The following is a 25863-nucleotide window of genomic DNA, read 5'->3' as shown; positions in this document are numbered from 1 at the left end:
ATCCTGTATTTTTATTATCATTCTATACTACCGGTGTTTAAATCCATTCTCATCCATTTTCTGTATAAACTCTAAGGTTTTCTCATTACCATATCGTTTTTCCAACATCGAAAAGTATGTCATAAATAAATAATATCCTCCTTATAAGTAAGGTACGACTTGTGGAACAGTACGATGTTACCCTAAAAGGTAGGGTAATTTTGGGACCCAAGTACACGAGTATCATTTATCTTTTTACAATTTGTATCCAAGAAGTGATATCTATTTTATTAGGGAGAAGGTATAAGATGCCTAAGTATTCGCGCCTGCCATAGTCCCAGTCCCTCTTTCATAAAAGGAGGCCATTGGGCTATTTCGCCAGCTCTCCTCAGTTTCGGAAAATACAAGTAATTATCGTCATTCACGTCGCGCTGACGTGCACGAGTTTTCAAGAGCCAATGAGATGCTGTTTGTAATTTAGAGGCGGCGGGGATTAACTCCGGACAGGCTACGTCTACGTTTGGACTGGAGATAAAGCTAGATTATAAATGTGCAGGCGAATTTGTACCTTCTCTCTAATAAACTAGATATCACTTCTTGTTGTATCGCGTAGGAAGGAATACGAGCTCTATCTTTAACTTATAGGGTCTTATTATTTGCTTATGTCGACAGTACCTGCCCATCCACATTTTCGGTTCTGATATCTTTCGAAAGAGGATTAGATTAAATCCGTAAAAATTTTCTTTTCCTGAAAAATCTTTTATAAGGTTAGACGTATTTTTATTTTATTTGATGGTCTCGTGTTACCTGGATTTTATCTTTGATAAGAAGAGCGCTCGCTATTTTGTATCTATAACCTAAACGATATAAAACCTTACCTGGGATGGTGGTGCTTTTGCTTTTGCCCCATCAATTTAAACTAACCAAATTGGTTTAAACCAACGTATTTGTTTTTAAAACCACCGAAGGGTATCGATTGTATACTGTATGGTATGGAGATGGCATTTTGTTTTGTCTTATCTTACCGACGTAGAGTTTAACGTGGCTTTTATTTCGTTTGAGATAAGGTATGCAAACAGTAACTTGATTATTACGCAAGTAATTTTATCTGAAATAGAAAATTGAATTTATTTTCTTTTTGTTTCGTTGTTGGCTTCATTTTTAGACAGGTAACAAATGTTTTTCTTTCGAATTTGTAGATAACCCCTAAGGTTGTCAGATTGAACTTACGTAACGGTTAATTGGTTTGGGTTCTTTAATGTCTACCTATTCAGATTAGACTAAAATAAATTTTGCGGAGATTCTTCGCTATAAGTGAAGCATTTATTCAGTAAACCCATAATGATTAAAATTTTAGATTTTGAGATTTTTTTTTTATAAACGGTAAAAATGCGGTAATTTATCGGTTTATTTAGTAAATTACTGGTAAATGGCCGCGTTTTTTGGGTAAAATACCTTGAATCAAATGACAGCGATATTTGGTAAAATACTGACAAATGACGGACGGTACTTGTTAAATTACCAAGACATATCCCTAAAGATTCCATATAAAATTGTTCATTCTATTGTATATAAAAGTACATTGTCCAAATGATCTCTCTGAGAATTCATTATAACGCGCGCGTCGCATAGACAAACAAAATTTAAGAATATTATTTTGTTATTTCTACTCACCAAAGGGCTGTAATATATACAGAAGTATATTAACGCGAAGTATGCCACCAATAATATTTTAATTAACTAAACCATACTCTAAGTGCATGTAAAAGGGCCGTGCTTATCTTAACCCAAAGACCGAACGAAATACGTCGTCTTTCTCCTGCAATCATTCAATTTAATTACTTTGGAATTAATTTACTTTTGGCCATCCGAGTCTTCGGATGGACTGTGGACATCCTTTGGTCGTCGGAAATGTAACCGATCCATCCGTAGCGAGCGAGCCTACTGGGTATTAGCAATGCAAATGACCACTAGAGAGATGGGGGGAATGATGGGCAAGTAGGAAGGCACTACGCTCGACTTGCACCGTGATACGAGTTTCTCCAAAGTCCAGTCGACTCTACCCTTTTAGGTTTTATTCAATGTTGACTCTATTCTGTTCAATCCTTGATCTTTAATAGAACCAAGGCCACGTGACGTGCGCGCGTGTAAATCTTTCCCGCCATTTACCCCTTTCCCGCGCCTTTCAACTTCGTTGATTGGAAGCTCGTGAATTGAATCGGGCGCGCGCGAGCTCGAGATTTGCTCAACACACGCTCGCGCCATTCCTAATTTTATATTTCCGTTTCCCGCAATAAGAGATGACCTTAAACCCCCACCTCGTGACCTTTGCAACTGGACCCTTTAACATTTACCGTCAAGTTTAAAGGGCACGTGAAACAATTGAATAATTTGTAAGAAGGAAAACTCGTATTTGTTTATCTATTATATCTCATTAACTGGAGAGAGAGAGAGAGAGAGGATGAGAGCTTTTAGGGTCAAGTTTGTCTTTATTAATTAAGTACGCTATATTAATTAAAAATCTCGAGTGTTTTGATTGTAGAATTTTACGAGAGATTTTTCCACCCTTTATTAATTAAGAATAATGTTTTGTTTTATACCTAAATTCATTATAGATTTTAAGTTTTATTATGTTTAAATTTAAATTAACTTAATTTAACTTTTATAACGCGTAAATTTATAAGTTATTGAATTTAGGTCCAATTGTTTGATTGCGTTTATACTGTTAAGGTGGACATTATATTATATCGCCTTTTGAGATTTGTAAAACTATAAGCGTGCCGTCATTTTAATCACAAACAATTTTGTTGAATATTTAAAATCAGCTGATGCCGTGTGAAAATTTGTTTAAGAGTCGTTCATTTGTCTCGCGAATATTGCAAAGTTTCAAATTTGGAATTATTATTCAACATTGGTAGGATATATTCCTGTTTGAAACTCGCGAGACAATTTGGTGTTATTGTTATTATTCATGGATGAAAGTACTTAAGCGGAAAATGCCATATAGGTGTTTGCTGACGACACCGTCCGTCTGTTATTCAAATAGCTGTTTAGCTTGATGGCAGCTTATTTGTACAAAATCGCTAGAGTGAGCGATTCTCGCTCCGACAAACATCCATCCAAAACTAATATTCCTACCTCGTTTAAGCGCATTTGGAATGCGGAAAATCTTGTTCAAACTGACACCCCCCCGACTATGCCCAATAATAATTTAGACCTAAAATAGGCATTAATATAATCTAGTAGTTTCCTTCTATAATCTAGTTGTTTTCCTACTATAATCTAGTTGTTTTCCTACTATAATCTAATTGTTTTCCTACTATAATCTAGTTGTTTTCCTACTATAATCTAGTAGTTTCCCTACTATAATCTGGTAGTTTCCCTACTATAATCTGGTAGTTTCCCTACTATAATCTGGTAGTTTCCCTACTATAATCTGGTAGTTTCCCTACTATAATCTGGTAGTTTCCCTACTATAATCTGGTAGTTTCCCTACTATAATCTGGTAGTTTCCCTACTATAATCTGGTAGTTTCCCTACTATAATCTGGTAGTTTCCCTACTATAATCTGGTAGTTTCCCTACTATAATCTGGTAGTTTCCCTACTATAATCTGGTAGTTTCCCTACTATAATCTGGTAGTTTCCCTACTATAATCTGGTAGTTTCCCTACTATAATCTGGTAGTTTCCCTACTATAATCTGGTAGTTTCCCTACTATAATCTGGTAGTTTCCCTACTATAATCTGGTAGTTTCCCTACTATAATCTGGTAGTTTTCCCACTATAATCTAGTAGTTTTCCCACTATAATCTAGTAGTTTTTCTACAATAATGTTAGTCAACGAAGCATCGTTCATAATTATTAATATTAATTAGATTGTTGTAAATAATATTGGTTTATACTGATTTTGTAAAACTCTTTTCCATGCAAGTCTGATATCGGGTTACGTCTAATTTCTAAGAAAACTTGCAACAATACCGAAAGAGTATTGCCAACGTCGCGATTCGTTGGGATTTCGCCTCCGATGGCAAGTAGCGAGCGAAGCCAGCCAGTCAGGGGCAGCTTGGAAGTTGGGTTATAGGATTTATTCGCAAAGTCAGGGGATCTATCTCGTCTGTCTTATACCGAAATCAGCAAATTTTCTCTCTCAGCTCTCTCGGCTCTCTGGCGGTCCGCTTTTCAAATAATATAAAAGAAAGTGGACCTCTTTAAATCGCGACCTCGTATAATTCTAATCAATTTTTCTGCCGAGAAAAATTCAATTATGGAAAATTTGCCAAGATATTTCCTTTTAGTTTCAGAAATATTAGAGTTTGCGAAAATTATTCAACTGATTACAGATATTTTATAATCTGAACAGCGAAAATTTCCATTTTATATAACTTTTTTTATTTCAAATATACTCTTTACAATGATAATTCATAAATTTGTATATTAGGAATACATACAGTTTTTTGGAATAATTTCGTAGGCATTTTTTTTTAAAATGCGATGGTCAGGCTAACTAAGAGAGATGTTGCATGAAGTCTGTCTCGTTTCCCCATTAGTTTAACCCCCTTTGCTGGTTAATCAAGTAAGAAACACGCCAGATATTCCAAGAATCTCGGACTCGAGGCTGAATTAGAGGCCAGAGACTGATGAAGGCAGACTAAAATCATGGATCACTTAACCCTAAAGGGGATGCGATGGCATAGAGCATCACCGCGTCGATATAAAATTACTCCAATCAAGTGGAGATAAGGAAGCATTTTAGTGATGCCTTTTAAAGCTAAACACGTGCGTGTGAGGGAACGTATATGTGGGTCTGTATTTGTTTATGGTATATCAAGGTCACTGGAAAATAATTATTTTCAAAGATATCGCGTCGCCGGGTTAAAGGTCAGCCACGATTAATGTATTCCCTCCCTAAGCTGATTTGATATAGCAAAAACGGAATTTCTTAATTTGCCAGTCCTTTTTAGAACTATATGCAAAGTCCATGGTTCAAGGGGTGCATTGAGTACACGAGACTAAGTCAATTTTCGATTGGCTTTAAACCAGCCAGGAGACGTGGACAGTTATTTTGTACGTTTATTGATAAGTTGAAATTTAATGGCTTATTTTTCGAGACTCGTTTGAATTAAAGAAACCCCAAGTATAAGGTGTCATTGGAAAAGGGGTCGAGAAATAGGGCTATGACGTACTCAAAGGACTTACCCCCCTAATCCCTATCTCTTAGAGAACTACAAATCTAGGGTGTCTATGGGGTATCATTTCTCCACGCTTTCCTATCGACTTTTAATCGATTTAAAAGTCGGTGTTATTGATTTTTGTTCTTAGAATGTTCAGCAAAAGAGATTTCAACCGGGGTTGTAGGCAAGGGTTGGGGGTGGGTTGAAGTTGGGCTATCTCCGGGAGTAGTTTTAAGTTGTTTTTCAATGATTGGTTGGCATAGCAACCACAATGAGAATGAAAAGGTTCAAAGGATAAAAGGCCCGCCAGAGAAGCTATACACACCCCTTTTACTACCACCATCATTTTAACATCCGCGAACAACCATTCAATTCAATTGAAACTAGGCCCAACAAGAAAAAAAAGGGACAAATGTCCTCTATAGTCGGAAACAATGAGATGTCCATCCTTTTGGTGGTAGCATTGGACTCTATTAACTCTTTGAACACGAATAATTTCGTTTAACGTTAGAACTTTGGTTTGTTCGATTTGGTTTTGTTGAAAATGCCTTTTCTTTTCTTTTCTTTTTGGTTCCCGGGTGGGCTACTTTGCAGCCGAATTTCAGCGCGCGCTCTTTCGAAATAGGGGACAGGGGGGTTTGCTGGTCACTTATTTCAAGTGATTGGGGGGTAATTTTAAAAGGGGTATGGATGGGGTTGTCATTGATGGGGGGTAGTGTCATTGCAAAGGTACCAGATTTAATGGGTTTTGTCTTTTCAAAGGAATAGTGTGTGATTCGGAATTTATTTGTATTTCAGAACAGTATAGGAAATAGTACGCGGATTAGGTTTTCTTATCTGATGCAAAATTGGGATGGTTAGTAGTTTAAAGTTCAGCTAGCTAATTGGACCAAGTCATCTTGCGACTTATTGCTACTTATCTAACGCCTTTACAATGCCTCCTTTAATCTAGTAGCATCCTACTATAATGTAGTAGTTTTCCTACTATAATGTAGTAGTTTTCCTACTATAAAGTAGTAGTTTTCCTACTATAAAGTAGTAGTTTTCATACTATAAAGTAGTAGTTTTCATACTATAAAGTAGTAGTTTTCATACTATAAAGTAGTAGTTTTCATACTATAAAGTAGTAGTTTTCATACTATAAAGTAGTAGTTTTCATACTATAAAGTAGTAGTTTTCATACTATAAAGTAGTAGTTTTCATACTATAAAGTAGTAGTTTTCATACTATAAAGTAGTAGTTTTCATACTATAGTGCAGTAGTTTTCATACTATAGTGCAGTAGTTTTCATACTATAGTGCAGTAGTTTTCATACTATAGTGCAGTAGTTTTCATACTATAGTGCAGTAGTTTTCATACTATAGTGCAGTAGTTTTCATACTATAGAGTAGTAGTTTTCATACTATAGAGTAGTAGTTTTCATACTATAGTGTAGTAGTTTTCATACTATAGTGCAGTAGTTTTCATACTATAGTGCAGTAGTTTTCATACTATAGAGTAGTAGTTTTCATACTATAGTGCAGTAGTTTTCATACTATAGTGCAGTAGTTTTCATACTATAGTGCAGTAGTTTTCATACTAAAATGTAGCAGTTTTCATACTAAAATGTAGCAGTTTTCCCACTAAAATTTAGTAGTTTTCCCACTAAAATTTAGTAGTTTTCCCACTAAAATTTAGTAGTTTTCCCACTAAAATGTAGTAGTTTTCCCACTAAAATGTAGTAGTTTCCTACTAAAATGTAGCAGTTTCCTACTAAAATTTAGTAGTTTTCCTACTATAATGCAGAAATTTTGTGATTTTCCCCCTACTATACCTACTATAAAAATGAGTAGAGTTTATCATTAAATAAACCTGAATATTTCCACCCCTAGATTTAGAATCTAGTCGTTAACGACAGAACGTTTAATTAACTATAACCTTGGTTTGATATCCGTAATTACTTCCATGTGGACGGGACACCCGAGACTACAATCAACGTCATATCATTTTAATAAAACCAACGGTGACGCCGCGATAAAATCCACTTTATTTATTTATTCATAATGTAACTTAATAGCGTGCGCGCACTCTTCAGGAATAAAAGGAAATCAGTCTTGAAATGGCGTAGGTTTTAACGCGTTTTGTATGGGGAAAATGTGTCTAGCTAGATTGATCGCGGCAAACGCTAGAAAGCAATTGAATTAAAATAGGACGCGACCTAATTAATCAAAAGCGTCAAGAAAAAAAGACAACTAGATTCATTTAGTGTTTTTGCCCCCGTAAAAACTACTACAGCTGCCTTGAAATTCCCACAAAAGAGGGGGTGTTGTATGTACGTATGTACCATTGGAAGGTCACACGAAATTAAGCTAACAAGCCCAGGCATTCTTTGTTTTGCAGCCAATATTCAATTAGCGAAAAAGAATAGAAAAACTCATTGTAACCCTTAAAGCATAAGTCAATATATTACTTTATAAGTTAAAATTATAGACAGTCTCAGATCATTTCCAAGTATGAATTCTCATTGAGATTAACATGAAATGGGGGTATTTTTAAAATTACTTATTTTATTTACTTATGTCTGAGGGATGCTGGGAAGGCATTGTGAAGAAATGATTGCATTTGATAAGACTAGCGTTTGGGTTTTGTAGCGGAATTAACTTTGCCATAAGCTTATAATCGCCACCAAAGTTCACGTTTATCAGAAACTTCTCCAGCGATAAATTTTTGGTAAAATAAAAAGGGAGTTTTTGGAAAATTTTCATCACCAACGTATGCCGGGCACCATTTCTTTTAGTAACTCCCATGTAATACACTCCTGATAATACTGACTAACTAGCTTTTGGTTGGTGTTGTTGTAGCAAAATGAACTTTAATGCTCTTTGTTTCTTATAGCTTGTTTCCTCTTCTAATGACCCTTTCCAGAATCCAGTTGACCCGGGTCCAAAAAAAATGTGTTACAGAGAGGTTTATATTGATTAGGAATTCATTGATCTGGAGACATGCAACTCTTCCTTCTCCCCCTCAAGTCTAATAAAGATCCGGTTTTAATGAAGTTAACAAATTTCCCCCGCGAGCTGTTTTTCACTTATAAAGAGATAGTCGCATACAGAAAGTTTTATAAATTCTCAATTAATCGATATATGGTTTCGGTCAAAGGCCTGAGATGCTATAACTAAAGTGTATATACTGTAGATATACTTGGGAGACTTTTTTCCAAATACGAGTGTTGCCATCATGGTTTGCTCCATCTCAATGTAAGATTCCCATTTTGATGCCAAGAGATGAGAGTGTCTTTCCCTAGCTCTTAGACCAGCTACTTGTATCCGTGAAAAGCTTGTTGGCAATACACGAGGGGTTAGACACTCCGACAAATCAGTAGCTACAACCCTGCCCTTTAGAAGAACTCTAAACGTATTGCAAACCACTTCTAATTTGCATCTTAATTTCCGTAGTGTTACTAATTAATATTAACAGGGATAGATTTAATTTTAGAAGTAGGAATGGAGAACGGGACGGTTAGTACTTACTTCAGTTATTCCGACTCATAGACCACTGCGCAGTAGAGATAGGGCCCCTCCCTCCAACACGTAATGTAACGAAAAGTTTAAATTATCTTATTGGCTGCTCAGTTTTAAACTACGTTTTGATGACGTTGCTGACGGGGACGGTGGCGAAAAATAATGACGTAATACCTTTTTACCTCTGTCGCTATGACCCTCCCGCCTCTTCTTTCATACCCCCCCTTCGTCCCGTGGAAGGGGGTCCGTCCGGGATTTTGACGCGCGCCCAGAGATAAATTACTCTGTCCTCCATTCCTACTTCTAAAATTAAATCAATCCCTGCATGTTAATATCAACCAATGTAGTTTAGGTTAATCAAATTCGAAAATTGAAGAATAAGAATTGTGTCTGTGTAGTTCTTAAAAGGTTTTCCAAGGGATTAACAAAGCTGCTGCTGGTTTGTGTCCATTTCGTGTAGTTACTTACCCCTCGATGGGAAGTGATCCGCCTCTCGGATTTCAGTCCAGGAGCTTTCCTGATTACCAGAGTCTATGGGAGGGAATACACTTAAGATGATGGAAGGCCTACGCTCATACGACGTCATTAATGACGTCACCCAATGATGGCTACTTATTTTTCTCAACGTTGCTTGCCTCGAATAGCGCTATAGCCTATGAAGGATGACAGATTTCTCTTACAGCATAGCCAAGACCCCTCCCTAAGCCTATACAAAGACCCAATATTATTGCGGAGCCATCAGAGGTTATGAACCAAACATCTGTTGTACTATAACGTTTTGCTATAGCGCTATAGAAAATAATGTTGGAGAGAAACATTTAATTTCCTCGTGTAGTAAAGTCTGTCTTGATTTACGACTATTCAAAGACACATCCACTCAACTCTTTTCTTTTAAATTTATTTAGCATAGCTCTGATTCTTAATTCTAACCTTAAGTTTTAGGTATCGTTACAAAGGGGAGAAATAGGACTATAACATACTCAAAGGACTACCCCGTATCTCTTATAGAACTAGAGTTAAAAGGCGTAGTGTAAATAAGCCCATGTTAACGCTATGCAGAGGACGTTAATTTACATTTTGCTTAATTACTCGGTCCCTGATTAATGCAACTCCCAAGTATTAGGTATCGTTACAAAGAGGAGAAATAGGACTATAACATACTTAAAGGACTACCCCGTATCTCTAATAGAACCAGAGTTATAAGGTGTCGTGTAAATTAACCCATGTTATTCCTATGGAGAGGATGTTTATGAACATTTTGCTTAATTACTTGGTCCCTGATTAACGTAACCCCCAAGTTTTATTTATCGTTACAAAGGGGAGAAATAGGACTATAACATACTCAAAGGACTTCCCAGTAAATTTTATTTTAATTTTTAGTTCTTATTGTGGTATTTTTAGAAAATATAGTTTTAAACCAAAGATAACGTGACATTTTTAAATATTAAGTCACTAAATTTAGACCAAATGAAAAAAGGAAAAAAATGTTGAAGCACTCATCGAAGTCGAGTCACAGCGACTTTAATAAATTCATTATTAAAAATCCGGTGAAAAAGCAAGATTCCTTTTCCTATAACGCCCTTTAAAAATGGATTCCCTCCTCTTTTGTTCGATATAGACCTAGATAGCCTTCAAATAATACTCGTCGTGTGTGTAAAAAGTGCAAGGGGCAGTTATGAAATCTCTACAGATTACATCAGTGCTCTTCCCCGACCGAATCACGGAGCCTCTTAAAGAGGCATGGTCGCGGCGGCTTAATATTTAATTAAAAAACTTTCAGTCACTGAGCTCAACTCAACCCCTTCCTCTACCCACAGCCACCATGCACTTATACGACTTAAAATATTTCTCTCGTACTAAACCAAGTAAAAAATTGGGGAGACATTTTTTTCTCATTAATAAAGACCCTAAGCTAAGGAAGAAAATTTATTGTTCAAACAACGTAACTCCATGCAATTCTAAATAAAAACAAATATTAAATTAAGGAAAAGTTTAGGTAATTTAACTGGTTATACCTTAATTAAAAGAACGACTGCTTTTTCTAAATATAAAAGGAATTAAATATATGATAACTTATTATAATATGATAATTAGTACATTTAATTAGTTTTAAAAATAATCAAGGACTACTGTTACGCCATCCGCCAAACTTTAGTGTATGGCGTCTGCTAGCCAAAACCTACCTTACCCCTATACGGGATTGGTTGAATTCTCATAGGCTGAGAGAGGAAAGGGGTAAGGTCATGGTTCTGGCTAGCAGACGCCACTAAATCAATGGCGGAAATCAGTTACCTTTCCTTTGTCTTGTAATAACGCACCCTGTGCTTGATTTGAACTAATTATCTTGGGTTAGAAAGATTTAAAGGCAAATACATCGTCTAATTATAGGCCAAGTTGCTTCGAAAATAATTTATTTTTCTTATATTGAGTTATTGCATTTTATCTCTTAAAAGAAAACTCCCCTAAGAAGTTTGACAAAAACTTTGAGCTGCAATTTTTATTATTTTTTTATTTTTTACTTTTTCTTGGTTTCTTTCATCATTCATTAATAAAGAGTGTCACCCTCGGTCGCGTGAATCCTGACGCGTTACCCTTATATTCGCGTTCTATCAATTAATAAAGACAAACGCTAAATGCTGTTGCCAAATTAACTCGTTACTCCCCGGTTTAATCAGCATTGAAGCGGTCAAGGCGAACGTATCGGGACGGTCAACCGCAATGCACCAATGATTGAAGGATAAGCTTCCTTTACAGGGTTCGTACAAACCTGGAAAACAATGCGAAGTAAATAGTTGACAAAAAACCTCAGGGAAATTAAGAATTTTTAGTTAAATTCAGGGAAATTTGTGAGGTTTGAGTAAGTTTGCTCAAAGGGGTTGCTTCAATTGCTATTAACACCCAACTTTGGAGGCTTATAACTCTGGTTCTACTAGAGATACGGGGATGTCCATTGAGTATGTTATAGTCCTATTTGTCCCCAGACAAACATACTAAAAACTTAGGGCTACGACAAACAGGGGCCGAATAATTAAGCAAAATGTTCAAAAACATACCCCCTCCATTGGAATAGCATTACACCCGACTTTGGAGGCTCGTAACTCTGGTTCTACTGGGGATACGGGGATGTCCTTTGACTATGTTATAGTCCAATTTGCCCCCCTTCCAACCATACTAAAAACTTAGGGCTACGACAAACAGGGGCCGAGTAATTAAGGAAAACGTAAACAAACAAACCCCTCCATAGGAATAGCATTAGACCCAACTTTGGAGGCTCATAACTCTGGTTCTACTAGAGATACGGGGATGTCCTTTGAGTATGTTATAGTCCATTTTGCCCCCCATCCAACCATACTAAAAACTTAGGTCTACGACAAACAGGGGCCGAGTAATTGAGCAAAATGTTCAAAAACATACCCTCCATATATGAAAAAAAAACCCCAGGAAAACTCATGGAATTCGGTTTTCCAAAAGTTGTATGAACCATGCCTTTACTTTCTCTTAGGGAGTCTGAATACTGGTTAAGGGTTTTTCCTTAAAAGGCCCAGCAGCTACCACCACCACCACCACCACCACCAATTATATGCTAATTTTGCTTTCACGCTAAATTGATTCGTTTTGCGAAGTGCGTCAGCCCGATAGCTACTTGCTTGCTCTGTCAAAACTAGCTTTTTGACAACCATACTAAAAACTTAGGGCTACGACAAACAGGGGCCGAGTAATTAAGGAAAACGTAAACAAACAAACCCCTCCATAGGAATAGCATTAGACCCAACTTTGGAGGCTCATAACTCTGGTTCTACTAGAGATACGGGGATGTCCTTTGAGTATGTTATAGTCCATTTTGCCCCCCATCCAACCATACTAAAAACTTAGGTCTACGACAAACAGGGGCCGAGTAATTGAGCAAAATGTTCAAAAACATACCCTCCATATATGAAAAAAAAACCCCAGGAAAACTCATGGAATTCGGTTTTCCAAAAGTTGTATGAACCATGCCTTTACTTTCTCTTAGGGAGTCTGAATACTGGTTAAGGGTTTTTCCTTAAAAGGCCCAGCAGCTACCACCACCACCACCACCACCACCACCAATTATATGCTAATTTTGCTTTCACGCTAAATTGATTCGTTTTGCGAAGTGCGTCAGCCCGATAGCTACTTGCTTGCTCTGTCAAAACTAGCTTTTTTTCTCTTTCTCTTTTCTTGAAACTTTGGTGTCCGCAAGAGCTCTGATTATTTTTCGACTCTCCTCTCCTCTTACTGTCTGTCTGTGTCTCTCTGTCTTGGACTCTCGTGTCTTTTGTACGTTTTAAATTATAGGGTTTAGAAATGATATATCGTTAAGCCTTGCCTGTTTCATTTTAAGCCTTTTTAAGTACGCCCTATTTTTTTCCCAGGATTTTTTCTTTCTTTTCTTTTATAGGATTATTTTATGCAAATTAGTTTACAGGGTGTGGGAAAGGGGTTTTTTTTTGTTCTGATTTTGGATGGCAGTGGTTTTGAGTTTTTAGGGGTTGTGGTTAAAGGTGGTAGGAATGTTTTTATTTGTAATGGGATTAATTTACGGGTTATGAATATTGGAATGTTTTCTGAGTGGACGGCCCCTTATTTTAATTAAATTAGTAATGATTGTATGGTCAGTTTCTTACGTTAATTTTTTAAGGGGTCGCTCGTAAAATACTCAAATGATTGTAACTTGTTTAGGGGGTCGTATAAATTATTTCAGAACTCATCCCTGCTATAAGAAAAGCAAATGGGGATTTGATACTTAATTTTTGTTGTGGTATATCAAGGTCTTCTCGTGCAATGTTTAAAAGTAGATTCACTGCTTAATCGCAAATACATTTTTTTTTTAAATTCTAATCCCGGTTAGAATTACCGATGTTCAATATCAGTCTTCAATTAAATCAAAGGTATAGCTGTTAAGAACTTAATATGGAAATACTTTAATGGGGGTTATAGCTTAAAAGGAAAGAGTTTACTGGGGATGAGATGAACTCTTTCTGTCGTCACTTTCATTGGTTGCCCTTCATCACTTCTCTCTCTCTCTCTAACCCTCTCTCTCTCTCTCTCTCTCTCTCTCTCTCTCTCTCTCTCTCTCTCACTCTCTCACGACGCGAGCCTTGATCAATTTTTCAATAAATCTTCGTCAGCAAAAATATTTTCTACCCCTTTTTTCTCTAGCTACATCCAAACCTAAGGCCCAGTCAGGCTAAAGGCCTTTGCGTTCCGTGTATGCAATGCATGCACCTTTTACTTTTTAAGACTAGATAACCGCAGCCTTAAAGGGAATATGTAATGTCATCTTATTAAGTAAAGTTAGCATATATTAAATTGTGTCAAGTATAACGTAATGTTTATTGCATGAGTTGGACTAAACACCGTTACAATGTTCATGATGATAACTTGTGGGTTAGGGGGTGCAGCATGCATCCCTTGTGGGGGCTCAATCAAAATCTAAGGGCTGCTCATAGAAGAAGTTACATTTAACAATTTCGATTCATTCAAAATTCAGTAGATTTCCCATAGAACCACGCATCCCACTAAATTGTGTAACACCCTGTATATTTGGGGGTTTAGAAAAATGTTAGAATGCGAGAATAGATCCAACTTCTTTTTTTCTTATTGCAGTTTCACGCAATCCGATTTCAGATTATTTTTTTTTTTATTATTATTATATAATATTTTCGTAGGTATATTTCTTTTGTATACCGAGATTTGCAGAAGTTTTTGGGGAGAAATTCTGTGGCAAGAGTTTGCTTTTTTTGCTTTTTTTAGCGTTATCGCTTGACGGTGTGTTTGTTATGAGTCGTAATATTGAATTACCTTTTTTATTATTTATTTTTTCCTTTTTTTTTCAAAAAAGGTGGGGAATATTTTTAGGTGTTCCTTCATACTTTAAATGTTTATTTTATTTAATTTTTTTTACAAGCTGGTGTTGCCAAAAAGCTTGTTTGAATTGAAGTTAAATTCAACTAACTTATTGCGAGTTTTATAAGTGTGTTTTTATTTGTTGTTATTGGAGAAATGGCAATATAACTTAATTTGATATTTATTTATTTAATTAATTAAGGATTCGTTTTGAGAAATTTTAGTGTCATTAACTGATCAAGTTCAATCATTTTTTTCCGAAATAATTATACATATGTATTATAATACACATCTGAGACGGTTGTAACGTAAAGCATACCTGGAGATTCAGGTAAAACATGGAAAAATACGTGGATTTTTAACCTGGCAACCGCTGTAATGTTTTAAATTAATCTGAATAATTTCAAAATATAGTGTGTTATTCCCTTAGAGATTTAAAAACAAATTAAAGTAAAAAAATTAAAGATAATTTAAAAATGAAAAAAATGGGTTTGCTATACAGGGAATATCCGTGAAAAAAACTTGCCTTTCTTTGATTGAGTTCTCTCAATTCTCATAGGCTCTTTCTTATCTGTTCATACAGATATATCGTTTATCCACTGAATTTCAGCCACTATAGGGAAAGCCAGGGTATATAGAAACCGTATCTTAATCTTAGTACCTTTCCACGTATTGTCTATAATTCAACAAACGAAAATTCTCCTCGATTGCAAGAACTCAGAAAATATTTTTCGAGTTAAATTTGTACTACATCCCAAAGCCCGTTATTATACTTTCGTAATAACATTAAAATTGCGTAGAGTTACCTTTCACCCTTAGTATCATCTTATCTTGAAAATTTTGCAATGGATTTGAGAATAAGAAAAAAATAAAGAAAATTGCAATGAAACCCTCATCATATCCTCAGTGTCCCATTGGCGTCAGATTAACGTGGCAATTTAAGTATTATTTTAACGCCTTATCCTGTAAGGTTTCTAGAGTACTAACAAGTTATATTGTCGTTGGAATATAACGTCATTTAGGAAATGGAATAGAACTAAGGATACCAAAATGTGTCCGATTAAATTGACACTATCGCCCCAAGGCAGGGGTTATTGATGTTAAGTATGGTCCTGGGAATGGGCCCAACCCGAACGCACTACTTTGAGCCTAGTATCAACTGGATCCAATGCAACGGGATCATCTCCATTATTGGGGGTAGAAAAAAATGGATCAACGGGTTTGATTTTAGTTAAAAGGGTTCAAAGGGTTTTTTTACTTGCGACCTTGAAATAGAGGACAGTGTTCGATTGATCGGTATCGTCCCAGTTTAAATGGCGAGAGATTGAACAGGCAATACTTTATCTTACTTGAAACTTTATAATTAACCTTAATTATAATTTAAAAAGTATGTTAAAATTATTATATAAGGTGTGTGTTGCTTTAATTGCTAATTTTAGGACCGAAGTATTGTACATGAGTGGGATGCGTGGATGGTTCTATGGGAAATCAACTGAATTTTGAGTGAATCGATGAAATGTGTTATGTAACTTCTTCTGTGACCAGCCCTTAGATTTTTATTGAGACCCCCCACAAGGGATGCACCATTGCACTCCCTAACCCACAAGTTATCATGCATGAACATTGGAGTGTATGTTAAAATTAAAATAGAAAAAAAAATCTGCCATAAACAGACGTTTAATTACAATTAGACCATGCGAAGTGAATAATTTATTTTTTTGTATTTTTTAAAATTCGTCAAATTCGTGGTTGGAATTTTTTTGGTTTTTGACATTTAACCCTTTTTTTTCTTTCTTATTTTATTTCTGGTGTTTTTAAATTTGGCAATTGATAGGGTTTAGGCCTAGACCTATACGCCTCATTTCTTCCTAAACTCATTATTTTGTGTTTTTTTTTTCATTTTTTTGTTTCCTGCAGTTTGATAAAAAGGAATAAAGTATAAAAAGTTTTCCGCATCAGAGAAAGTTCATTCTTTCGTTCTTGCTGGTTCGATTCGATCCCGCACTGGGAAATGGGCAAGCATTGAAACGGAGGTAGAGAATGTGCAAAGGTAAGACTGAAAAAAACAAATACATACATACATATAGGCCTACTTTTCCCCAATCTATATTTGTTTGTTGCTCGCATTTTTTTTTGTTGCGTTTTTGCGTTTTTTTTTTTGGGAACGCGGGGTACAGTATAGTTTTTGTTGGATGAAACAGCTTGTGTTGAGTTTTGTTACCAGTACTATTATTATTTCAAAACTTGGAAGAACATTTGTTTCTGATTGGACTGGTACAGACGTGCTAAACACTGTATACATAGTCCTTTGGGTCCATTATTGTTTCTTTTAGAAACAAATTTTTTAACAACTTTAATTACAGCAAGAAGTGATGCTTAGTTTATTAGGGAGAAGGTATAAGATGCCTAAGTAGTGATATACTAGATATCATGCACTTCTTGATTACAGTAAAACGATAAGTATAGGTTAAACCGAATAAATATCATAGTTAAAATAATAACAATATTTTATTGTTAATCCCGTAACCCTTTGTAAACACCGTTCAGGAAGTTAAGATGTATTTCCGTTTGTAACAAAAAATAGATCATTTTCAATTTCTTTGGTTACAATCTCATACACCGCTTTTGGCCTACAAAGCGGATATGGGATTTTTCCGTCTCTCTCTCTCTGTAGATATAGCTATTTCTCGTTGTACTACCCAGAATGCATCGCGTCAGTGTAGATAGGGCCAGCTTGTGGTCGAACGAGATACTGAGAGTCCCCAAAAATAGAGACTTAACTTCTTTGAGAAGATAAGAAAGAGCTAGGACCAAGCCGGCTTTTTTGGGATCTTTGGGTAGGAGTGTGAGGGAAAATGTTATTTCGTCTGTACTGTTATTTGCGAGATATCGTTTACGTTTCTAGAGTTGGAGAAATCTACGGTCCCAGGGGGTACAGGAGTCCCGAACTGATAAAATAACTATGGACCAAAATAGGTTTTTTTCTTCTGATTTTACCTAACTGAAAGTGATACTAAAATGGAAAATTATTGATTATAAACGAGACCAATCTTTAGATTACAATTTAAAAATAGATTCGTATCATTTTATGGGTAATATTTAGAAAGTGTAGGGGTCTAGTAGTTAAAAATTGCCCGATAAATAACATAGAGTATACTCTACGTTGTCTTAAGAAGTACTGCATGGCTTGTAGACCGACCTTACGTGTTTGGGGCGCGAAAAAAATACAGCGACATAAAATGCGGGGACTGTGTATAGTTTTCTATAAGAAGCCACTGCCAGTAAGTACTTAAGAAAAACCACCGCTATACTAGCTTTGACCCTTATAGCGCCCGTTCTTGTCGTTTGGGTTTGCTTGGTTTAGAGAGGAAAAAAAAGGGTTATGTTCTTTTACAGAAGTCAGTTAAAATTCGGAGTTATAATACGCCAATACCAAATTACCAATTTATTTTCTATGTCGAATCATCCTGAAGATATCTAAAAAATTTACCGTTATGATTTCTGAAAATTCATTATTTATTTATTTTTTTATTGATTTTGATGTATTTATTATTTTTTATTGATTTTGATGTATTTATTATTTTATTTTTTATTAATTTTGATTTATTTATTTGTTTATTTATTATTTTATTTATTTGTTTGTTTTTATTTTATTTGTTTATTTGTTTATTATTTTAGTTATTTATTTATGTGTTTGTTTATTATTTTATTTATTTATGTGTTTGTTTATTATTTTATTTATTTATTTGTTTTTATTATTTTATTTATTTATGTGTTTGTTTATTATTTTATTTATTTATTTATTTATTATTTTATTTATTATTTGTTTATTTATTTATTTACTATTCATTTTTATAATCATTTATTTATTTATTTATTTATATCTTCGCGCTAATAACCTTTGTGGGAACGGGAAGTATAAGTCGTCGGCTCTCTTATGGTTGGCTATTATATTTGGGGGTGTCGCGAGGGTGGGGATGGGGGAGGGTCAGTTTTCTTTAAGACTGCAGCTTGTTGTCTTTTTCTATAGCTTTGGGCTGATGGCGGCCGGATATCGGCTTAACATAAAGACGTTCTCTGTCGCTCGCTATAGCGCTCGATCTAAAAGCGGACTTGGTCCCCCCCCCTAACACTTAAGATATAGTCTCGGATAGCGCCTTATTGCCCTGGCTTAATTTTTGCCGGGGGACGTCTAGTAAGGCTTTCTTGTAAAATAATAATTATTTTAGAATCATGTACCGCCTTGCCATCCATGAGAAAACCATATTTACTTTAATAATAACGTGCATGGTAACACCTATTGTTTACGCCCACAATAATAGACCATAACGATGCTGCTCTCGGATGTTTATTTGACCGTAACAAACAAAACGACATCACGCTTGTGTGGTCAATCCCTGGCCTTCTTAGGCGGCGACGTTTAGGGTCTCCCCTATACACAGTTATATACAGAGAAAGGGGAAGTTCTTCCGCGGTTCTCGTAGCTTCCGGTCAATAAGATATCCGTCCACTACTATACGATGACCAGTGGTCGAAACTGAACCTTGATACATCACATCAGAGTGGCAAGGATCAAACGTTGCAGAAAGATGTTAAAGAATAATATTTGTTAATTTATATTAAACGGAAAAACCCGCCTTTTTTCTGATGCACTGAACCTAACAGAGCACGTGTTTTATTTTTGGGCGCGAAATTCGCGATGAAGGCGGGAATTTACTCGTGTTTTTTCTTTCTTTCTTTTGTTGTTGGGACTCGGAGTATAGCGCCGCCTGGAAAAGGAACCGGGTAGGTCGTCCATCTTTTGTCAAAATGTAAATTGAGTTAGCCAGACTATAGTCGGCATTTTATCGAAGCCTTTAAGGATTAATAGCCCTGCTGCTGCAGTCGACCACTTTTTTATATTCAGTTCTCTTTCATACTCAATAGAAGTGAATTAGTAGTACCAATCGAACGTACTAAAGTTATCAAATGGATTAATTCGGACTGTTATTTGAACTGAAAGCTATATAGTACATAATCAATATTCTTGTGAATTTAGGCAAATTAATTCCGCTGTTTTTTTGGGTATCGTAATGTTTTCTTAATTTTAGAGGGAAAACTCCTATATTTTAGTTGGATCCTACTACAACACAGAAAAGTTAGTTTTTTTTAATAGTAGTGGGAAACCCCTAATTTTTAGTAGAATCCTACTACCACTAAAAACATTTCTTTAATAGTAGGGGGAAAACCACTAAATTTTAGTAGAATTTTAATACCACACTGAAGAAACCCTGCACCTTAGTAGAATCCTAAAAAACTACTAAATTTTAGTAGAATCCTACTACCACACAAAAATATCCTATATTTGTCGAGAGAAAACCCCTAAATTTTAGTAGAATCTTAATACCACACTGAAAAAAACCCCTACATTTTCGTAGAATCCTACTACACAGAAAAATTCTATATTTGTAGAGAGAAAACCCCTGAATTTTAGTAGAATTCTAATACCACACTGAAAAAACCCTACATTTTAGTAGAATCCTACTACCACACTGATAAAAACCCCTAAATTTTAGTAGAATCCTACTACAACACAAAAAGTTTCTACTAACTAGGTTAATATATAATAATCTGAATATGGTATTTAATATTTAAGAATTACTTCGAGTTAATTCACTCTTTGCGCGCTTTTAACAATATATCTTGTTCCAAGTGGAAAATTCTCTTTCTTTCTCTCTCTATCGATAAAGAGTATGTGGAAATTTGTATTATATCAAATGTTATAAATTCGGCTAGATATTGGGCTCCATTATTCATTCGGCGGCGGCAAAGTAGCCCAATAGAAAGATTGTCTCTGGAGAAAATTTCCTATTTTATGGACATGGCAATGCCAAGGAAAAGGAAGGAACAGCTAGCTAGAAGAAAGAAATAACTGACAAATCCAAAGATAATATTTTTATAAAGCCCCTTAAAGGTAACTTCTCCCTAAAGACACAGGTTGGTGTATTGCGTGGTGAAACACTTCTACAGGGGCTATGGGAAAATACATAGAGATGAAAACCCCTGAATGTCGGCTTTGCTCTATTAGATAAATTACTAATAATAATAAGTGTTAAAAGAATTAATAAATTAACAAGTATCGTCGTTTAATTTTATACTCCTTACTTAATACATAATATATTAACAGGAATAAATACAGCTACTTGGAATAATCGTGTAGCCATCCATATCTCCCTTGTTAATTTTTATTCGGGTTTTGTGGGTACATTGGGCTTGAGAACTTACTACGCGTCACGCCTATTTATTAATAATTACGCTGGCGTCTTTCTAACTGTTGTTTCATTGGATGGTAGCAATTAACGTGCTCAAGGTGCAACAGGCAATGAGATAGATTATTAATTCGCTATGGGTAAAATTCGTCTAGACTCCTCCCACAAAGAATGCCTAGATAAATGGAGCCTACACATAATTATAATTCCTAGTGACTGTATTTATTCCTGGTATTATTTATAGGCGCTACTTGGTTTTTGTTGAGTTCTTGGGTACCAGGTGTAACTAACTAAAGCTAAGTGAACTTACCTGCAGCCTTCATGATCGTCTTCTTTAACGGGGGATGGTTAGGGGTTTGAACTAGGGTTTTTTTGGGGTTAAGCGTGTAACGTGGAAGAGAAAGACAGTAGCGTGTAAAATGGCCATTAAATGATTCCCGACTTACGTACCTCGTACCCAAGATGTTAGGCTTAATGGGAACCCTGGGAATTGCAACCGACAACCAACCGCTCAATCGCCAGGCCATCCAAGGAAAAAGAGAAGAGAATTGAGGTTTCTGTTGAACGTTACGTTTTAAGGTTTAAATTGCAAGTAGCTCAGTTTTATTTTCAAGGGAGAGTGAAATGCGTCGAGGTGAATTTTTATATTAGATTTACCTTTTTATAAAATAATATAATAGAAGTTATATTTGATCCTGACTATTTAATTAAACTATAAAATCAGGGATAGATTTAATTTTAGAAGTAGGAATGGAGAACGGAACGGTTAGTATTTACTTCAGTTATTCCGGCTCATAGCTCACCTAGTATAGATAGGGCCCCTCCCTCCAACACGTAATGTAACGAAAAGTTTAAATTATCTTATTGGCTGCTCAGTTTTAAACTACGTTTTGATGACGTTGCTGACAGGGACGGCGAAAAATAGTGACGTAATTCCTTTTTACTTCTGTCGCTATGACCCTCCCGCCTCTGAATTCTTTCATACCCCCCCCCTCCGTCCCGTGGAAAGGTGGTCCGGAACTTTGACGTGCGCCCACCACATAACTCTGTTCTCCATTCCTACTTCTAAAATTAAATCTATCCCTGCTATACCATAGTCTTTATCCATTGAAAAACATATCGCTTCAAGCTAGGTCGGTGTACTAGCTTCGAAGTGATCTTAATTTAGCCCTATTATATTCTGATTGACCAAATAACCCGAGAGAGTATAGCTCGTCTCTCTCTCTCTCTCTCTCTCTCTCTCTCTCTCATCTCTATGGTCTATATATATATATATATTTCCCGCTCTGGCTGAAAGCGCGAAATCCATCAACGATGGATACAATGAACTTCCTTTTGGGTTGGGTGTATGGGGTACGTGGGTTAGAGCTTCACGCCTTGGTATGCCAGCGACAGTATTCGTCCAAATTGAAGCCAATACATAGCAAAGGTACAGACAGTGGCGATTGCCATTAGTTACACACGGGCCCCGCCTTATCCTTTATTGGTTCGAGATGGCGCCGGGAAACGATGCCCAGTTGAATAGCCTATCCTGGCGTGAAAGAAATAGCTTTCCTTTGCGGTTTTTTTCTTTTTAGGCATTTTCCTGACTGTTAGGAACGCGTTACAGGTTGGGTTTATGAAATTTGGTTTATATGGATGTCTTTAGTTTAGTTTAGTTTAGTTTATAAATTTTTGTTTTTAATATTACAACAAGAAGTGATATCTAGTTTATTAGGGAGAAGGTATAAGATGCGCCTAAGTATACGCGCGCCATAGTCCCAGTCCCCCTTTCAAAATACAAGGGGGGGGGACGTAAAAGGAGGCCCCGGGCCACTATTTCGCCAGCTCTCCTCAGTCGGAGGAAAATACAAGTAATTTTTTACCTCATTCGCGTCGTCGCGATGACGTGCACGAGTTTTCAAGAACCAATGAGATGCTGCAGTTGCTGGTTGTAATTTAGAGGCGGCGACGGGGGATTAACAGTCCGGACAGTAACTACGTCTACGTTACGTTTGGACTGGAGATAAAGAGCTAGATTATAAATGTGCAGGCGAATTTATACCTTCTTCTAGATATCACTTCTTGATATTACAATAAGTTCTTAAGATGTGTTTGTTTGATAAGTTTGTCACTGGGCTTGTAATTTTGAAGTGACGTGGGTCACAAACATTATGTAGAGCATAGGCGTCACGTGGTTTACTGCAGGCGACTTCTTGATCGTTTCTTCCATATCGAACATCCACTGAATCGGAAAATAATAAGAGACTGTGTATAAGAATGAACAATATTATATATATGGACTTTAGTATTTTATTTTTTTTTCCCTGCCAATAATGCTTGATAGCCTTTATTGTGTCGCTTTCCTTCCACTCCCCATCATGGGGGACCGACCCCTAAGGCCGCCCCCGAAGCGGTAGCATAGCTGTCTATAACTCTATCACTATGTAAAACACGAAGGCATGGATAAGCCAAGACCCAACTAGACAAACGCCTCGAAACCCATATATGCAGCGCCAAAATCGACTTATAAATAAACTTCTTAGCTGGCAGAGGTCGCGCACTAACCGTATCCATCATAAGAAAAAAATATATGATATAACACTATGAAGGCGGACAAAGGTATCGTGGTTATTCTATAGAATCAGGACCGACCGACGACTTGTCGACGACACCTAGAGGCGAATTTATAAACTAATGGCTTTTTCTCAGCACCCAACCATGCATGAATGAAATATAAGTTTTCTAGCTAACAGAATATGCGACTAGCTGTAATATATTTATTCTTTCACTTATCATTTAGGCTTAGCTATACGTTTTGAACGGAAAATGGGCCTGCATTTTTTTCCCTATACGTGAAATGTATATTTATGAGGTTTTTAAACGTGTTTAATTTTGGTTTTTTTCTCTCTTACGTAATATCTTTGAAAATACAGGGTGTTTGTTACAAAAAGGGACCTGGGGGTAATTATGGGATCGAAGTATTTATTGTACATGAGTGGGATGGTTAATTGGTTCTATGGGAAATCAACTGAATTTTGAGTGAATCGATGAAATGTTAAGTGTAACTTCTATGACCAACCCTTAGATTTTGATTGAGCCCCCACAAGGGATGCATGCAACCCCTAACCCACAAGTTATCATGAACATTGGAGACGTGTTTACTAAGCCCAAATTTGACAGCAGCGCCTCCCTCACCAGGCGTATGTCGCTATACCCTGAATCTATGACCTACTTAATTCAATCACTTCAAAATTACAAGTTCCATCCAGTTTGTCATGACCAGAATTTACAAACTTATGGATGGAACATATCACTTATGAACTTATACTAACCCCCGAATATCAGATATGTCTATGCTACAAAATCCAATTTAGTTACAAGTTATGTTCAATTTAATCCGTGTATATATTAAAAATTAACGCGAATATATAGTTTACCTTATTCCTACCTGGTACAACGCTGGCTAGGTGGCTGGGCGTTGTCTGTCTCTTTGTAACCGGCTCGTTTTCTCACGTACTTGTTAAAAGGAACAACATAGAAGGACGATGGTATTGCATGAAGAGCTGGAGTTAAGAGCTAATTTCTCGTGTACGTGCCATGCGGGGAAGAGGCATCTTTCCAGGGGCAGCCACCACCTCCGTCTTTAATGAAATAAGCGAACCGTTTTGTTTGGATTAGACGTAATCTGATAATACAATTTAACCCCGTGTTGAGCAGAAGGGACTGCTTCGCAACCCTACTACTCATCGCTTTACTATTTAACAGAAGGCAATTAACTCTAGAAGTACGTGTGACTGGAGAAGGGACATATATGTTTTTTTTTGGTCAGGTTTTTCTACTACATAAGTTCACAGAAAAATCCACGAGTTCAATGAGCGTTATTAGGTTTAGTTCAAAGAAAATCATAGGGACAAATTTATGAAAATAAAAACATAACTGGAATATTTTTGGAAATTTACCTATGGAAAAATCAAGGAATTACCCATAAATTCAAAGAAAAATTTACCTGTAAATACAAGTGAAAATCAAGAAATTCCTTGAAATTTAAAGTAAATTTAAGAAATTGACAATTCAAAATTTAAAGTTCACAGCAAATTAATTTTCTAGTCTCAAATATATATAATATCATTAAAATTATATTATATAACAACATACAGGTAAAATTCACCAATATACGTCAGAACATTTTGAGGTTAGAATATGGGTCTCGAACGTTATATATTAATTCCTTACTTCAAATTAATTAACTTCCTTATCTTAATACTCGTACTGCACTTTTAAGCAGAGATTCTGGCAGATTTCTCTCTAGCTCTCTCGTGGCGCTAATCGAATGATCCGAATATAGAGTATCAGCACCTTGGGCCTTAACACCGATTGGATTTAGAGCCTCCTTAAACCCTGGTAATGCCGATACCCCCCTTTTGCCCAGATATTCCCTGCGCCCAATCTCGAATTAATTAGATGGGCAAGCTTACCTTATACTATCGTTGCTTCATTAATTATAAAAGACATACAGGGTGTTGTTGAGAAGTATGCCCATATGAATTAGAGGGTACTGTGTTCTTTTACAGCGTGAAACTGTGTTGAAAGTGTCACGTGTATGATTTTGGTCACTCAGTGTTTGGGAGGCTACTAAATCTAGTAGATCCCATGTTCTGGGTGAGAACACCCTGTATATAATTCAAGAGAACCATGCATCCCCTCTTAAGATTATAACTCGACTCAAGTTTAATCTTTCTCCAATGATTATAGAAAAATCTAACCCAATTTTTTGGAAACTTCGTTAGAAATTGCACCCTTATAATCAATAGATTTACAAGAGAGAAAATAAAAGAAAAGAAACTCCTTAGTAACCTTACGGATAAGAAATGACCTTAGAAAACTGACCATCGGTCAGAAGTTCGCGTGATTAGCGTCGTAACGTAGAGAAGGGGTTAAGGGTATCGAAGCGAAGTACCACCTGCCACTGAAAGATAAAACCCAAAGCCGACCCCCCTCCCGTCACCGCTTTCTGACCAGTGTCCGAGAGCTAGGGCAGGGGCTAGCCTCGAGTGATAGTTGGTGTGGTTGAGGTATGGGTATGTTTCTGTTAAGTCTACGTGGCTATTTCTTTGT

At 36.2% G+C, this 25863-nt stretch overlaps 1 protein-coding gene across 2 annotated transcripts in view; it reads left to right on the top strand.

Moving 5' to 3' along the window:
- mGluR (metabotropic Glutamate Receptor) overlaps positions 1-25863 on the top strand; it is a 110307-nt gene that overhangs the window by 10546 nt on the left and 73898 nt on the right. For both annotated transcript variants that reach the window (XM_089855520.1, XM_089855519.1), the window contains exon 2: positions 16436-16568. The gene's annotated coding sequence lies outside the window, so the exon portion shown is untranslated. The remainder of the gene's footprint in view (positions 1-16435; positions 16569-25863) is intronic.

Source organism: Phalangium opilio, unplaced genomic scaffold (assembly GCF_054372755.1).
Source record: "Phalangium opilio isolate 3A_F unplaced genomic scaffold, DU_Popi_V2 ptg000209l_1, whole genome shotgun sequence".
Classification (NCBI taxonomy): Eukaryota; Metazoa; Arthropoda; class Arachnida; order Opiliones; family Phalangiidae; genus Phalangium; species Phalangium opilio.
The sequence above is the reverse complement of the archived record's forward strand: the minus strand, read 5'-3'. Positions and strand labels throughout refer to the sequence as shown.